The 15,321-nt window shown below is 38.3% G+C and overlaps 1 non-coding gene across 1 annotated transcript; it reads right to left on the bottom strand.

Moving 5' to 3' along the window:
- Nucleotides 1-1,190: 1,190 nt before the first annotated feature.
- On the bottom strand, nt 1,191-1,261 carry Trnag-gcc. Its single transcript has one exon. It is a non-coding gene; the product is annotated as a tRNA-Gly (tRNA).
- Between the last annotated feature and the right edge of the window lie 14,060 nt (nt 1,262-15,321).

Genomic DNA, 15,321 nt, shown 5'->3' with positions numbered 1-15,321 from the left:
TTGTATCCATCCACTTCCAAGGCAAGTTTGTATTTCGTAACAAAACCCTCCTCCTCTATCCGGGTTTGGGACCGGAAGTGGCTGTTGCAAGATAACTGACCCCAGACGGAGTTTAGGAAGGAAAACAAATGGAATTAAGGTAGACTGCCTGGTTTTTGCAAATGATTTTGCAACCCTTTTAGAAAATCCGATGGACGCAATTTATTCAAACAAATCTTCGGTAAGGAATACAGTAGAGCTGTTGTCAAAATTTCAGCTGAAAAAAAAAAAAACAAAATTTATCACAAGCATAAAAGATACACCAAAATTCATGGAAATATAAATAGTTAAAATAAAATGAGTAAGTAAATTCAAATATCTTGGAGAAACTATACAATAGAATGGATTAGAAAAATTTGCATTCGATGTAAGCGTTAATGAAATGGAGACAGCATATGGTTTGACAGACAATATTTCCAAGAAGTAATTCATATCTAGAAAAACAAAATTGAAACACTACATCACGGTAGTATGACCAGAATATTGTTATGGGTATGAATGCCTAACAATGAACTATAAATAGAAGTAGTTGAAAGACGAATAGTTAGAAAAATAATGGGTGCAATACAAACTGCAGGTGGCTGACAAATGAGAAATAATGAGGAGATCTGAAAAAAAAGAAATAGAGAAACTATCACAAGAAGATTAACCTTTTTTGGATACCTCTACCGAATGAATGAGAACCGGCTCACGACACAATATTCCTGTATTTCCGGAAGAAGAAATCGACAATAGCGTATATTGCAGGAATGAGGAAAGATCTAGAAAGAAACAACATCAAAGAATCGGAAAAAAAAACAAATCTTTTTAAGAGTAAAATCCTAACTTTAGAAGCATTTCAATGCAGAAGAAATAGGAAACTGGGAACATCATGGACAGAGTAAAGTAAAAGACAATATGGGGAGAAGGTGAAGAAGTACTGTAAAAATAGAAAAGAACAAGGACAGAAGAAGAATTGAATTTGTTACGAGATCGTTGTTGGTCAGGACGAAAATTTGAAAAAAAGCAGAATAAAAATGTTGGTTTATCGCCGTTACTACATAACATGAACATTGATATAGAACTGGGAGCATGTCTTGAAGTTCCTATTGTAAAGGTTCATCTTCCCTCTAGTGTAGAATGAAAAGAAAAAAAAAAAAAAAAAAAAAAGTTGCATCGGCCGGGAATCGAACCCGGGCCGCCCGCGTGGCAGGCGAGCATTCTACCACTGAACCACCGATGCCTAACACTTCAAGTAATTGACGTACGTTTCTCGATGTGGCTAGCACGAAATTTTCGTTGAGAACTTACTCAGAAACATAATTTCGCGCAGGTCGTGTTGCATATGAACAAAGATCGTACCAATTTCTACTAAATCCGTCATCCTAGTCGCACGTAAATTATGTGTATCTCAGCACTGATGGCTGTAGGAAGATTCTCCTCGGATTAGGAAAACAAACTCAATGACATTCTGACTCATACGTTCCTTACTGCTTTTCTGAAATCAACGTACAACATTTTCATACTGTTTGGTACGACAACTTGACGATTCCACTAGTGCTGCCAGTAGCGGAGAAAATCTGCACTACTTGAAAGATATTAATTTGTCTCCGAGCGCTGGCAACGTCAAGCTGCTCCTAGGCGTGAAGTATTAAGAAAGGTTTGTGATCACTAGCAAGTGACTTCTGTAAACACTTGCTGAGGAGTTTACAATAGAACAAAAACTTAATCAAGTAAACTTCTTAAAGTAACTGGGTACGTTTACTTCAGGAATTTGCTACAACTACTTGTTGCGAAAGTGCCGTTATTCTTAAATACCAGAGCAGTTGTCATTGTTGTTGCATTATTATTAATGCGGCATTGTTGCATTATTATTATTATTATTATCAGCGAATATCCCCACTGGAGAAAGATAAGCAGGTGGTTTTCAGTCTTTCTTAGAGCTCTTCTTATTTTTCCAACATATCTTCATTTTCTCACAAAAGGCCTTTCTTTCTTCAGTCCACTTTGGTCGGTATGATTTTGGTTCTGTCTCTGGAGTAGACTTCCACTTCTCAATTTTGCTTCTGAACTGATGTGTTTGTTATGTCAATTTTGGCTTTTGTCAAATCCTTCCAACTTCAGTTACGCAGGGTACTGACGCTTAAAGTGATGTCACATAGTCCAAGAGACATAGGTGTCAACAGAACTTCATTCGTCTCTTTCTGATGGCGGTTTCGATGTTTGGTACTTTATCTGTTGTCTCGATGGTTTGCAGTCTGTATCCATCATGTGTGTGTTGTGGTCCAAGAATTTTTCTAATAATCCTTTTCTCTACTTGCTCAATTTCTTGTAAATCTAGTTTTCGATTCAATGAGTGAGTTTCCCTTGCATATGTGACTGTCGGTCTAATTACTGTGTTGCAGCGTCTGACTTCAGTGCCTTTTGACAGGCATTTTTTGTGATACAAATTTGAAACAAATCTGGACGCTTTTCTGATTTTCTGCAATCTGTTTTTTTGTGCTATTTTTCAAGTTCTGTTGGTTCAATAATTTCACCGAGATACTTGATCACGATAATTTGTTTTAAGTTTGGGAATATCTGACTTGGAACACGTGAATTGAGTCTTCTCAAAGATTTGCAGGCCAACCTTCCCTGCACATTCTTTGACGGTCTCGATTTTTTTACTGCTGTTTCTTCACTGTCGGTTAGAATCGCTAAGTCATCTGCAAAGGCTAAATATGGAACGTTCAGTTTTCTTTGACCTTGGTCCTAGCCTGGTTGGCTTCCAAAAGTTTTGTTTTCTTAGTTCCATTTCCCATCCTTTAATTAATTTGTCCGAAACTATGTTGAATAATAGTGGCGAGATCCTATTTCCTTGTCTTACTCCTGTTTTAACTAAGAATAGTTCTGAAATTTCATCTATGAATTTAATTTCTTGATTTGGATTCTGTCATTGTTTGCTCGATAAGTTTTTGAGTTCTCGTGTCTAGTCCGCATTCTTGTAGATTATTGCATAGAGATTGTCTATCCATAGAATCGTATGCTTTTTTAAAATCAACGAATGTGTTGAACTATTTGTTTCTACCTGGTTGCTTTAATTTTTAAAATAGTTTTAAGATTAAAGATCTGTTCTGGGCACGATCTCTTATGTCGAAAGCCTGTCTGGTAATCTGAAATTGTATGTTCTACGTGTTCTTGTGCCCTTCTTAGGAGACACGTGCATATAATTTTGTAACAGACCGGCAAAAGCGAGATATCTCTGTAATTGTTTACATCTGATCTCTCTACCTGTTTGTGCAATGGATGAATTAGTGCACATTTTCAGTCCTCTGGAATATTTTCTGTCTGCCAAATTTCTAGAATGATTTGCGTGGTCGCTTTTAAGGAATTTGGACCAAGGTTCTTCAGTAGTTCAGCTGCAATTCCATCTTCTCCCAATGACTTATTATTATTGAACTTTCCAATGTGACTATAAATTTCTTCTTGCGTTGGCGGTAGTGAAGTTTCATCCGTGTGTTCTGGTTGTAATCTGTGAAATCTCGTACTTGGTTGTGAGCAATTCAGAAGTTGTGATAAATATATGGCTACTTCTTGACGATTTCCTTTGTTAGTTAGTGTCCATTTTCCATTTTTTTGTTTCCTGAAACAGAGGTTTCATGGAGTGTATCCTTTAATTTGGTTTGCAAACATTTTGCAAAAGTCGTGTATTTTGAGGTTCGTAAAGTCTTCTTCTATTGAGTTTAGCTGTTCATTAAGATATTTTCTTTTAGTTTGTCTAAGTATTTTAGTTGCTTGTTTTCTGACTTCGAAAAATTTCTGTTGTGTGGTTGCTGAATGTTACAGTTGTAGCTTAAGAATGCTCATTGTCTCTCATTTATTGCGTTATGTGAATCTGAGTTCCACCATGGGTATCTGGATTTCTTTCTTTAATGGGATCAGTTCTGCTTGCTGTATAATTTTCATTTGGAAATCTCTCCAGTTGTTTGTTGATTGTTTTTCCCATATTTGAGTAATTTTCGATTCTTGGATGTTTTCAAATCAAATTTGGGAATTAGTGATATTTTCTTTCGGTATTTCCGTTTTGGTGTGAATTTAATTTTGACTCCGGTAGGAAAGTGGTCAGAATCTATATTTGCCCCTCTGCGGAGTTGAACCTCGTGTATTTCTTTTTGGAAATCGTATGGGATCGCAACTGGGTCTATTTGAAATTCACCTAGCTGAAGGATTGGGGACCGCCACGTTCTTTGTTTTTATGGTTTTTTCAAAGTTATGTTGACATGATTTTTAAATTGTTTTTGTTCGCACAACTCGATGAGCCAGTCTATGATTTTGTTTTTGCCAATTTGTGCGTTGAAATCACCGAGAAGAATTTTTACATCCTCCTTCTGAGAAGACAGAAAAAATGTTGGAAAAACTTGAAGAAATTGATATGTCCAAAATTCTTTTCTGTTGTTACTGTTAGTAGGTGCGTGAACGTTAATAACTGTATATGTTTTGTTGTTGTAATTAATTCGCACGGTCATTAGTCTGTTGCTGATTTGATTTACATCTGTAACAGTCAAGGATGTCCTTATTCACAATAAAGACCATGCCAAATAATGCAGCTCCTTTGCATAATTTCATGTCTGTTTTGCTTTTAAAGATACGGTAGTTGTTGTAGTGTGTTCTTTCCGCATCGGTGCATCTAGTCTCTTGAAGTGCAAGGACTTGAATTTTATGTCTGTTGAGTTTTGTAGTAAGATTCTGTAATTTGACAGTTTGAATAAGTATTTGCATGTTAAAAGTACCAACATTTGTGTGAAATTTTCGTGGAAGTTTACCAGAGAACTCTGACTTTCTTTCTCGTACGAGTCCAAGCTCCACAGAATCCGATAGCTCGGTTGTTGCCTCTGCGCGGGTGGTTCAAATGGCTCTGAGCACTATGGGACTACTAAGGCCATCAGTCCCCTACAACTTAGAGCTACTTAAACCTAACTAACCTAAGGACATAACACACAGCCATGCACGAGGCAGGATTCGAACCTGTGACCGTAGCGGTCGCGCGGTTCCAGACTGCAGCGCCTAGAACCGCTCGGCCACCCCGTCCGGCCAGGGCGAGTGGATTGGCCAGCTGGGGTAATGTTGATATTAGTTGTATGAATCATTCTGATTGTAATCAAGTTCCAGCTAATGCTGGTTGGATAGAACCAGGGATTGTTAATTCCTGGAGGTAAATATTCAGCCGCACCTCACATGATGAACAGACGCTGGCCAGCGTACCGGTGGTTACCACACACGGGTATCTGGACTTTTAAATATGCTTTATCTTCTTTATAAAGCTTGCCCCTTCCACGAGTTGCACCGTTCAGATGTTCTGCATCTCCGCTATCACTGCTGTTGAGGTCTTCACCGTCATGCTGGAAAGGAACCATGGCAAGATACTCTCACCTGGATCAGATGAATCACGGTTTTTGTTTAATGAGGTGTTACTCCTCCCCCTCCTCCTATTCCAACCATGCTTGTGACCGGCTTAAGCGGAGTTATTATTTATTATTATTATTATTATTAATGAATAAAAATCGTGACAAAATCCGAAAATTAAAAAACAGAGAAAAATTTGTAGAGTACATATTGAAGTTACAAAGAAACACTATTCATTTAACTAAAATGACAGTACTTCACTTAGTTTAAATACTTTGAGGATTTATATGCAAATTTTGAACATCTCTTGTCAACTATGTAAACAAATATTACATACCAGGAAACAAAAATGCGGCACGGTAAGTCACGAAGCGACTACGTTTTAATTGTTCTTCGATTTTTGAAAGCTGTATTTATTACTTTTATCAAAAATGTAAAGCATGTATTGTTACAGTAACATTAAAAAATCAGCTAAAATTTAAAGATGTTTGTGCTCCCATTCTACTTTCTCTACTGGTGAAAAAAATTGATTGGCAATGTCGTGCATTTCCTTAACTGGTGGTGCCAATTATTTTTGTTTAGGGATTCCAATGGTACTTTTTTCACCCATCTGTCTTTGTGTCATTCTGCTTTTCGACACTGGTATTTTCACACCAGTACTGAACACACACAACTTCCGTCAGTTTGAGAAAAACTTCCACGAAATGAAAAATTCGGCAAGTACTCGCAGGAAGATGCAAGAAATTAGAATGAATTTTTCCCTGCAGCGGAGTGTGCGCTGATTTGAAACTTTCTGACAAATTACAACTGTGTGCCTGGCCTGTACTCGGACCTGGAAACCCACATGGCACAGTTTTAATTTCACAGGAAGTTTCATGCAAGAAACTGTTTCTAGAGACTCGCGAACTTCTTGAAGTGTACGAAACTACCTGACGTCGACGGGAGATGCAGATACGGTGGTTCCTAATATTCCACCTAATTCTGTGATTGTTTGAATAATGCGCCATAGCATAGCAGGAAGTGCGACAGAATGACTAATAAATATGATTTCAGAATTACGATGTTAGAGTGGTTGCGATGAAGGCAAATAAATTGCAACTACTCAATGTGAAAGGCTGAACTATTATATAAAATAAGGGAAAACAAGATAGCTGTGAAACACTACGTTGCAGATAAAATCGCTAAGGGCAGAGGCCACAGAGTAGTCCGTTTACCGCACCATAACAGCGATCTAAATCCGATAGAATTAGCATGGGCCAAAATAAAACACAATTTGAATAAGAACAACACCACTAGTGACACATCGAAGAAAGATTGCAGAATTTTGCTAATGCTGCATTACTTTCTGTCACTGCGCAGGCCTGGCAAGGTTACTGCAGAAAAGCGCAGCAGAAGGAGCAGGAGTGTTGAACACGAGATGGAATAATGGAGCCGGCCGTCGATGTAGTATCATCATTATCATGCCCGCAAGCGATGATGACGATGATGATGATGTTCTTGAATCAAACACAAACGAAAGTGATCTTCAATGAACATCATTTTTACAATTCTTTCAGGCATAGTTAAGTATGCTTTGTAAACATTACTGCTGTGCTTTGTTTAATAAGTGCAATGTGCGAACAGATCCCAAAAATCAGTTTTTGATTTTCGATTCATGGTGTCATAAGTCGTACATTTATGGCAACAGCCTTGTCGCAGTGGATACACCGGTTCCTGTGAGATTACCGAAATTAAGCGCTGTCAGGCGTGGTCGGCAGTTGGATGGGTGACCATCAAGGTCGCCATGCGCTGTTGCCATTTTTCGGGGTGCACTCAGCCTCGTGATTGAGGAGCTACTCGCCCGAATAGTAGCCGCTCCGGTCAAGAATACCATCATAGCGACCGGGAGAGCGGTGTGCTGACCCCATGCCCCTCCTATCCGCATCCTCTACTGAGGATGATACGGCGGTCAGATGGTCCCGGTAGGCCACCCGTGGCCTGAAGACGGGGTGCTTTTGAGTCGTACATTTCATTACGTTCGCTAAATAAATAATAAATAAGTTGTAGATAAAACTTTGAGCATGAATATGTCATTTCCAAATCGAGGGAAGTATCGTTTAAGTTGGTAATATTTCTGAGAGTGCCGCCTCCGACTTCGTGTAAAGCGCAAAACTCGGATAGCTGTGCCAGCGGCGCTACGAGCGGCCTCTGCCCGCTGCTGCATTCCCCTCGCGGTAAAATTGTCTTGTGTCCTCAGTTAACAGAAAGCTGATCATTACCGTACCTACTGATCCAAGAGAGCTAAGACATCATTGATTGTTCTTCTTTGAAAGTTTCTTTCGCGTGTAAATGTCTTTTGAGAATTTCGCTTTGTGCAACATTCAATTTCTTCTGGATTACTGTTTCCCGTACATGTTGTAGTGGGACGAAATTAAGCGTCACCCATCCACCAAAGTCAGCCCAGTTTGCAGGTGACTATAAGTTTAATTTAGTTTTGCTTATGTGTTTTCTTATTATTTATAATAGATGTGAATTATCTAAAAGTTTTGTATTTTTTTTTTATGTGTTTCATGTACGGAGAGATCGGCGCAACGAACGGGGACAGCATCTTCGTTGCCGCGACCAGAGAGGAAATTGCTGGCCGCTATACGTCGCGGGTCGACAGCCAAGGAGCAACAGAAGATCCTGGAACCGAGTTGTTGCGTCGTGTTTCTAAAAAATTAAAAATGAATTTTTATACTCTTTTTGTACAACAATGACGAGCTTAATCTTATTGAAATGTTAGTCACTGTCTGTCAACGCTCAAGTTCACATCTGTATGTGTAGGAAGCTAATAAAATAGTGTATGCTACTAAAGTTGAAACACGTGTCTTGAAGATTTATTTATGAAGAGTTATGTGAACGGATTAATAATATATTTGACAAGATTATTGATTCAGACAGCGTTGGCCGAAACTTTGAATCTAAAAAGTTTATTTAATGTGTGATTCTGATATCGATTAGATCAAGATAACGTATGTCGATATAATTTTCTGAGGAGAAACAAACGAAATTTAAATTCGAAAAAGTTACGAAAACCAATTGGCCCCAGTGATGTAATTCTCTGCACACGACTCAACTGATGTTTTACAGTTTCGTTCAAGAACCATTCTATGACAATTTAAAAAGAATATAAATAATTTTTGGAAGTGGGTTGTAACTGACGTAGGTGACGAAGTCTGCACATGGTCATATACCAAACGAAAACCTAAATACGTCGTTACACTACACCGTGGCGACCTTAGAAACAGGACTTGTGTGCAACTAAGGCACACAGGTACGAAACGAAACATCAAGAGTCCTTCGGAAGTTAATGCGAGTTTTCGTGGAGCCTTCACCAGCCAGCGGCGACTTCGCGGGTGTGGGCATCTGACGGAGTGCAGCCAAGCAGTACGGTCACGCAGTTGTTCCACGAGAAGGCGCGTCTGTTGGGCAGCAGCTGAACGCTGCAAAACCCCGACAACCTTTTTTCTCCCTAAACTAATAGGCCCAGTACGTCAGCTGCGGGGCGTTCCTCCGGCTGGTATTAGAGGTGTTGCTGAGGGCTTCGCCTGTCTACGGCGGTGCCGGGCGTGGTTGCAGCCAGCGACGTTTTCGGTGTTCGACTCAGCGTCCTGCCGGTTGCGGAAGCGGGGTCGCAGCATCTCAGTGGCTGCATCGACGGCTGTTACATCTGCAGCCCATAGCAGCACACTAATCATCGAGAACTACAAATTACAATATTAGTGTCCGGTGAGTTTGTTTCAAGTTGGAAGTGGAGTGTTGTACATAGGAAGTGTGCTTTTACAGGGTTGTTGATTACAAATCTGCGTGTGTAAATAGTTAATATTTTACAATAATGTCGGGAAGTGAAATGTCAGACGAAGAGCAATCTATGTCCGATAGGAGCATGAGAGCCCTTTTTAGGGCGATCGCTAAATTAAAACAGTCTAACGAGGAATCTACTGCTAGATTAAAAGAGGAACTTAAAGGGGAGCTAACAAAATCGACAGACAGGTTACAGGAACATCTTAATGAAACCAGTCGAGAATTAAGTGATAAAATAGAGTCTTCTAAAGTTGAAATGCAGGAAAAATTAGTAGGACTTAGTAATAAGATTGCTGATAATTGTAAAAGGTTAGAAGAACATATCCAGGAATCGCGCGAGGAGAAAGCTCGCATGCGAAACGATATCACTGACTTAACCGAGAGACTAGATAGTGTCAATATCTTAGTTGTAAATGAAATACAGAAAAATAACGATATGTTACGAGATGAATTTTCTATGCAAACAGAAACTGTTCGTAGAGAATTATTGGAATCTATTAAAGAGGTCTCTACCAAACCTGTAGAGATTTCTTCAATAGATAATGTAGAATTAGAGACATTAACTCATCAAGTAGAAAAGGACCATACCGAAATCGAAAACGTGAAATTTTTAATTACTGAAATATGCAGTAATCTTGAGACTGCCAAAGATAATAATATTGACGAAGGTACAGAGCGTTCACATCGTGAGCACAGTGAAGAATCGATATTAGCTGATCGAGTATCCAATACAGAAATGCGGATACAGGAAATTACTAAACGGTTATCGGAATTAGATAATAACGAGAACATTTCAGGTAGCAGAGGTAATAACATAATCAGAGACAACAGTCGCATCGAATTTGCTAGCTCGGATGACAACAATATGAATAAGGCAATCACGGCAAGCCAATCCGATGCAACTCCGTCTCTGCCAGCTAAACAAAGTCCGACTATTTCTCTCGCAGAATGTCTGGATGACATAACGACAAATTCAAATGTAGCAAGTCGATTTCCTGTATTCAAACCAGGAGGCGAACTTCACCCTATAATCTTTATAAAAGCTTTTGAAACATCATTATCTCCTAAATGGAGTAATGAAAAACGCATTCAATTTGTAATAGGACATTTAGAAGCAGAAGCTGCGGAATGGGCAGTACTGCATAGAACTGAGTTCAGGGATTGGGATGATTTTGTTAAGCAATTTAAACAAAATTATTGGTCAAGATGAAAACAACAATACTTAACTTTAGAGTTGTTAGCCCCTCCTCCATATTCTAAACGGTGGAGAGGTTATAGGAATTATTTTGAATGGCATTTAAACCGTGCTAAATTAATTGAAGAACCAATTATTGAAAGTCATTTAATACGAGTCCTAATTAGTGGATTACCGTATTACATAAAGGAAAGAAAAATGTTATTCTACGAATTATACAAAACCTTAATAATGGGGACGAAACAGTTAACACCCGGGGTGTGTGGTTATATTTTAACGACTTGTTGTATTGGAAAGCACAGAGGGAACACCAGAGATGGAAAATCTGCATTCCGAAAACTGTTGTGGACGAGTTAATTACTTATATTCATGAAGGTTACGGGCATTTTGGAATTCATAAATGTATTAAACATCTAATGAAGTATTATTATTTCAAAAATATGTCACGTATTGTGAGAAGTATTATTAGGGCTTGTGAAACCTGTCAAAAGGTTAAAGTTAATAACAAATCCAAGCGTTATAAATTATATGCTGTAATTCCTCGAGGTTTGTGGGATCTACTGTCATTAGATTTTTTCGGCCCTCTGCCTCGTAGTTCAGGAGGATTAACTTATGTGTTTGTTGTAATGGGATGTTGGTCCAAACATGTGAAGCTATATACTTTGAAACGAGCGAATACAGCAAGCGTTATACGCTGCCTCACCCGAAATTACTTTTTTAACTGGGGCATTCCTAAACGACTTATGTCTGATAACGGTAGTGCCTTTATTAGTCAAAGATTTCAAGATATGATAAAACAATATGGAATCAAACATATCTTAATTTCGAAATATCACCCTCAAAGTAATTTAGTAGAAAGAGTCATGAAAGAACTAGGACGGTTATGTAGAACTTATTGTGCACATAAACATACTCGGTGGGCCAAACTAATGCCTGAATTCGAAAAGATATTAAATGAATTGCCTCACCTAACGACGGGATTATCACCTATAGAAATTTTAGGCAAACGAATTATAGGTGAGCCTTTACTAGCTGCTTTACCTTGGCCACCAGTAAATGAGATCCAACAATGTATCCCAGACGAAAAAGTTTGCGAACAGATTGTAAAAAAAATGCCGAACGGAGAATTAAAAGTTATAATCAACAGGCTATAGAACCCTCATTTCAGGTAGGAGATCTTGTGTTAGTACGATCTCATCCTAAAAGTTCTAAGATCGGTAAGGAATGTAGAAAATTCTTCTTGATCTTTGAAGGTCCATATGTTGTACATAAGATTGTACATCCCAAAGCATTACTTCTTATGGAACCTTCATCAGGTGTAATTAAAGGATTATATAGTGTTGATCAAATGAAACCCTTCATTCCTAAATAAGTTAATATTTAGTATATGTTACACACGGAAGAGCGTTCATAGTTTATTCATGTGAAGTTTTTCGTGATAGTTACGTGTTATTTTAAATAAATGACAGAAAGCTTAAACATGTGTTCTACAATAATCTACTGGTACTTCAAAAAGAGAAAGATAACCAAAAGGGGGATTTATATGGAGGAAACTTTGCTCTTAGGTCCAAAGGAATTTTGCGTATTTTAAATTTACTCGGATAGTAGGAACTAAAGGGGATGGTTAATAGTTTTAGGGACCATGGGCGTCCAGAGCTATATGGCTCACGAGAACATAGCAGAGTGCCTTTAATAGAGGTTTGCAATAGTGTTAATATAGAACACACCAAACGGGGCTCTCTCGCTTGTTTCTCCTAAATAAATGGCCATTACCCAACAAGGTGTCCGAAGGTAAAGAAAGCCGTGCCGAGATTCTAAAGAGAGTTTTGCTTGATTTCTTCTTGACCTCAGGCATAAATAAGGCATTAGTGAAAAGAATGACGTAAAGTAAATAGTACTATTAGTTATTGTGAGAAACGTATTAGTAATATACATTTTTGGAAAGAATAACTCTAGTAAATAAATGAAACAAACTAATCTATCACAATTTGAACGCTCTGTCCTAATGTATAACGTTAAAGAACGTACTAGATTGGTATTTATTAGCAACTGTTAACTGAAGAGGAGCAATCTCCCTATATTCGGTTAAGAATTACCATAATAGCACAATTAAGAGTAAATAACAAATAGTCACAACAATATCGTATTAAAAGGATTAAGTCTATCTAATAGCAAGGACTCTAGGTTACGTAAAATGTGAGGAAAATGTATTAACAGTTAAATATTGTATATTGAAAAGTTTTAATTTCGGTTAAAACCTGACAAACTGAGCTTGTGGGTGGGGTATGTAGTGGGACGAAATTAAGCGTCACCCATCCACCAAAGTCAGCCCAGTTTGCAGGTGACTATAAGTTTAATTTAGTTTTGCTTATGTGTTTTCTTATTATTTATAATAGATGTGAATTATCTAAAAGTTTTGTATTTTTTTTTATGTGTTTCATGTACGGAGAGATCGGCGCAACGAACGGGGACAGCATCTTCGTTGCCGCGACCAGAGAGGAAATTGCTGGCCGCTATACGTCGCGGGTCGACAGCCAAGGAGCAACAGAAGATCCTGGAACCGAGTTGTTGCGTCGTGTTTCTAAAAAATTAAAAATGAATTTTTATACTCTTTTTGTACAACAATGACGAGCTTAATCTTATTGAAATGTTAGTCACTGTCTGTCAACGCTCAAGTTCACATCTGTATGTGTAGGAAGCTAATAAAATAGTGTATGCTACTAAAGTTGAAACACGTGTCTTGAAGATTTATTTATGAAGAGTTATGTGAACGGATTAATAATATATTTGACAAGATTATTGATTCAGACAGCGTTGGCCGAAACTTTGAATCTAAAAAGTTTATTTAATGTGTGATTCTGATATCGATTAGATCAAGATAACGTGTGTCGATATAATTTTCTGAGGAGAAACAAACGAAATTTAAATTCGAAAAAGTTACGAAAACCAATTGGCCCCAGTGATGTAATTCTCTGCACACGACTCAACTGATGTTTTACAGTTTCGTTCAAGAACCATTCTATGACAATTTAAAAAGAATATAAATAATTTTTGGAAGTGGGTTGTAACTGACGTAGGTGACGAAGTCTGCACATGGTCATATACCAAACGAAAACCTAAATACGTCGTTACACCGCAATGTTTTGTTGATTTTACACCGTTGTAAGTGGGTTTCTCCTTACTTCACTATAAAATACATGTAATGTTGGAAAACATACATACAACCTAAGAAAATACTTTGAGACTCACAAAACTGTTTCTTAACACCACATTTGATTGTTCATGTTGCTTTCTGCCTTTCTTTTGCAATATGGCACAGACGGGTGCAGATAGTGAGGTTTCGGACGAAAATCACTTGAGGATGAATATTCTTTCCTCTGTTTCTTATTTCAAATTTATCGCCATCGGACTAAAGTAGAGTTGTTGCTCGCTTTGAGAACACGTTTGATGTAATATTCCACAGTGTTCTCTTATTCCAAGGTATTCCTTGTTAATTGCGGGAGGATGTTCATCTTCATTTTCCGAATAACTGAATGAAGAGAGAACAGTGTATACCAAAAATGCCAGTAGTTGGAAATCGGCAGATGACTGTAATGTAAAAGGCATTCTCAAAGCGCGCTTTGATTGGCATCTACCACGAACAATATATCTGTTTTCGAAATTAGCGTCTTCTCCTACAGCTCTGTCCTAAACAAAACTGCAACATATATTTCGAAGGATGCAGCTGGCATTGAGCGTGCCAAACTATCAATCTGTATCAGAATGAGCAAAGTGTGTTTTTCTAAACATAGCAGATGTCTCCAATTTTCCATCCACTTGCAAGCAAACAAACCATGTTTTCAGAAGGGCCCTCTATATGCTACATAGAATCTTTTATGCCCCACAGCACCCACCAGCACCAAGCCTGCTTGAAGAAGAAAAATAAGGCGAAGTTAGTGTCTTCATCCCACAGCTACACCCTGACTAGCAACAACATGTATTTCAAAGGATGCAGGATAAAGCTCTATGTCTGCCTCAGAATGAACAAAGAGTGTTTTTCTGAAGCTAGCAGCTGCATCCAATTTTCCAGTCGCTTATAATCGAACAAAGGATGTTTGCCTCAGATTTTTTTTCTCCTCCACAGATGCTATATTTGAAACGTCCCCTTTGAAAAATTTTACAAGACTGTGCTTAAACTGACACACAATATTTTTAGCGCAACACAATCTGACTTTCAAAAATCCCTACAATAAAATGGCCCTGACTAACATTAACCTATGCGTTTCACAAATCACTTACCCCACAAAAATCTTGGTTACTCGAACTACTGCAATACAGCCAGCGCCACTACTGCCAGCTAAATAAAAGATTCAAACTACGGACAGCACTAACTACTGATAGGCATAGTTAGCAAATGAAAGATTTTGATAGAGAACAAACAACGTATTTACCTTAATAGTGTTGAAAACTCACAATATACATAGCAGTTCATGACATCCAGTCTTACAAATTTCAAAACTCCGCCATCTCTCTGCCCACATCCACCACTGCTGGCGGCTCACCTCCAACTGCGCAACGCTATGCGCTGGTAACAGCCAACAGCTCAACACTACAATAGCGAATATTACAACAATGCCACCCAGCCACAGACTGCACATAGCACAGCCAGTGATTTTCATACAGAGCGCTACGTGGCGTTACCAATATAAAAACCTAGACAGCCTACTTACATAGCCCCCATGCTCCCCACAAAAAATTTTACAAATTGTTTTGGGCAGCGGCCAATGCACATTTGAAAAAATTTTTCATAATTACAATAACAAAGAAATCAAATGCACACACTGATCGATACAATGTTGGTCAAAAGCTAAAATTTTCTCACAGTCCATAAAGACAGTCCTGATCGTTCATCACAGTAAAAT

This window comes from Schistocerca piceifrons, chromosome 1 (assembly GCF_021461385.2).
Source record: "Schistocerca piceifrons isolate TAMUIC-IGC-003096 chromosome 1, iqSchPice1.1, whole genome shotgun sequence".
NCBI classification, from domain to species: Eukaryota; Metazoa; Arthropoda; class Insecta; order Orthoptera; family Acrididae; genus Schistocerca; species Schistocerca piceifrons.
The sequence above is the reverse complement of the archived record's forward strand: the minus strand, read 5'-3'. Positions and strand labels throughout refer to the sequence as shown.